This window comes from Oncorhynchus keta, unplaced genomic scaffold (assembly GCF_023373465.1).
Source record: "Oncorhynchus keta strain PuntledgeMale-10-30-2019 unplaced genomic scaffold, Oket_V2 Un_contig_16269_pilon_pilon, whole genome shotgun sequence".
In the NCBI taxonomy this organism is placed as follows: Eukaryota; Metazoa; Chordata; class Actinopteri; order Salmoniformes; family Salmonidae; genus Oncorhynchus; species Oncorhynchus keta.
In genome coordinates, this window is record NW_026279806.1 from 3144 (window position 1) to 6307 (window position 3164).

Genomic DNA, 3164 nt, shown 5'->3' on the forward strand with positions numbered 1-3164 from the left:
CATTCACTAAGTCAGCTTAATGCATTATCCTCTGGTTCATTCACTAAGTCGGGTTAATACATTATCATCTGGTTCATTCACTAAGTCAGTTTAATGCATTATCCTCTGGTTCATTCACTAAGTCTCCTCTCCTCTCCTCTCCTCTCCTCTCCTCTCCTCCTTCCTCCTCCTCTCCTCTCCTCTCTCCTCTCCTCATTCCTCTCCTCTCCTCTCCTCTCCTCTCTCTCTCCTCTCCTCTCCTCCTCTCTCCTGTCATCTCCTCTCCTCTCTTCTCTTCTCTTCTCTTCTCTTCTCTTCTCTTCTCTTCTCTTCTCTTCTCTTCTCTTCTCTTCTCTTCTCTTCTCTTCTCCTCTCCTCTCCTCTCCTCTCCTCCTCCTCTCCTCTCCTCTCTCCTCTCCTCTCCTCTCCTCTCATTTCCTCCCCTCTCCTCTCTTTCCCTTCCTTCCTCTCCCTCTCTCCTCTCCTCTCCTCTCCCTCCTCTCCTCTCCTCTCCCCTCCCCTCCCCTCCCTCCCTCCCTCTCCTCTCCTCTCCTCTCCTCTCCTCTCTTCTCCTCTCTTCTCTTCTCTTCTCTTCTCTTCTCTCTCTTCTCTTCTCCTCTCTTCTCCCTCTCTCTCCTCTCCCTCCTCTCCTCTCTCCTCTCCTCTCTTCTCCTCTCTTCCTCTCTTCTCTTCTCTTCTCTTCTCTTCTCCTCTCTTCTCTTCTCTTCTCTTCTCTTCTCTTCTCTTCTCTTCTCTTCTCTTCTCTTCTCTTCTCCTCTCCTCTCCTCTCCTCTTCCTGAACCCAGATCACCCATTTAACTCTGCTGTGTGTTTCTACATCAAGTCCATGTCAAACCATGACATAACCAACCAGAGTACACAATCTGCTCTGAAAAACACAGTGGAGGGTATATAGGGAATAGGACCCTACTGTTGACCAGGGCCCTATGGGAATAGGATGCCATTTGAGCCACAGGAGGGATAATGTGCTCCTGACTGTAGTTGTGCCAGAGATCCTGACTGACGTTGTTTCGGTGTCATCGCGGCCAACGTGTGGGTGGATGAGGTGGTTAGGTGCACCTGGACCTCACTGGGTGTGTGTGTGTGTGTGTATGTGTGTGTTTGCGTACTGTAGGTGTGTAAGTGCGTAGGTGTGTGTGTACCTGGTCCTTGCAGGCCCCCAGTACAAAGGAAATCTAGCAATGCCTCTTAACAGCTTTATCAGCTCGGTCCAAGGGTTCAGAGACAGCCTGGAGAGGGAGTGGACCAACTGGTTTAGTGGCCAGCTGCTCTGACGGGGCCTACAGGCAGGCAGGCAGACAGGCAGACAGGTATCCAGCCTGACCACAGCATCTGATAGAAGGGATGTATCCCAAATGACACCTATTCCACACAGGGCTCTGGTCAAGAGTCGTGCACTATGAAGAGGGGGTATCATTTGGGACGCACGGCCGAGTGTTCAGAAAGCTTCCTTCACTCAGGCCCCCTCTCTACACCTTAGCCTGACATCTCTATCCACGCTGATACCTCTAACATACCCTTTAATCTATATATATCCACCCTGATACCTCTAACATACCCTTTAATCTATATATATCCACCTGATACCTCTAACATACCCTTTAATCTATATATATCCACCCTGATACCTCTAACATACCCTTTAATCTATATATATCCACCCTGATACCTCTAACATACCCTTTAATCTATATATATATCCAGTACCTCTAACATACCCTTTAATCTATATATATCCAGTACCTCTAACATACCCTTTAATCTATATATATCCACCCTGATACCTCTAACATACCCTTTAATCTATATATATCCACCCTGATACCTCTAACATACCCTTTAATCTATATATATCCACCCTGATACCTCTAACATACCCTTTAATCTATATATATCCACGATGATACCTCTAACATACCCTTTAATCTATATATATCACCTGATACCTCTAACATACCCTTTAATCTATATATATCCACCCTGATACCTCTAACATACCCTTTAATCTATATATATCCACCCTGATACCTCTAACATACCCTTTAATCTATATATATCCACCTGATACCTCTAACATACCCTTTAATCTATATATATCCACCCTGATACCTCTAACATACCCTTTAATCTATATATATATATCCAGTACCTCTAACATACCCTTTAATCTATATATATCCAGTACCTTTATCTCTGAGCTCAAATGACTCAGAAACACCTTAACAGCTGACACGTTATATCATGTTAAATGTGTATCAGGTTTAAAACGCCTTGTGGAAGAGTTTATTTGTGTCGTGTTGAGATTTCCATATACGAGCACACACACACACACACACACACACACACACACACACACACACACACACACACACACACACACACACACACACACACACACACACACACACACACACACACACACACACACACACACACACACACACACACATTCAGTGTTTGGTGGAATGGGGTCAAAGGTGACTCACCCATTTCCTGGGTCTGCCTCTCGGTCTCTTCTCTCCAGAGGCCAGGGCTTTCTGCAAGGCAAACACAAGACTCGTCATTAGACACAACATATAGAAACTAAATCTAGAAATAAATTTAGAAAATAACAAGAAATAAATTGAGAAATAAACCTCATATATGATAGTTGTTATTTATTTATCCCCTTGCAGGGATAACAGAAAAAAACTTTGAAATGTAGCAGATACTCTTATCCAGAGCCACTTACAATCAGTTATACACCCTTAGAAAGAAGGGTTCCAATCAGTTATACACCCTTAGAAAGAAGGGTTCCAATCAGTTATACACTAGAAAGAAGGGTTCCAATCAGTTGTACACCCTTAGAAAGAAGGGTTCCAATCAGTTATACACCCTTAGAAAGAAGGGTTCCAATCAGTTATACACCCTTAGAAAGAAGGGTTCCAATCAGTTATACACCCTTAGAAAGAAGGGTTCCAATCAGTTATACACCCTTAGAAAGAAGGGTTCCAATCAGTTATACACCCTTAGAAAGAAGGGTTCCAATCAGTTATACACTCTAGAAAGAAGGGTTCCAATCAGTTATACACCCTTAGAAAGAAGGGTTCCAATCAGTTATACACCCTTAGAAAGAAGGGTTCCAATCAGTTATACACTCTTAGAAAGAAGGGTTCCAATCAGTT

General features: G+C 43.7%; 1 long non-coding RNA gene across 1 annotated transcript; it reads right to left on the reverse strand.

Annotated features, from left to right (window-relative positions):
* Positions 1 to 1588: 1588 nt before the first annotated feature.
* LOC127919297 (uncharacterized) lies at positions 1589 to 2062 on the reverse strand. The gene is made up of 3 exons (XR_008102513.1): positions 1940 to 2062; positions 1744 to 1859; positions 1589 to 1669 (listed from the first exon to the last, which is right to left on the reverse strand). It is a non-coding gene; the product is annotated as an uncharacterized LOC127919297 (long non-coding RNA).
* Positions 2063 to 3164: the final 1102 nt, after the last annotated feature.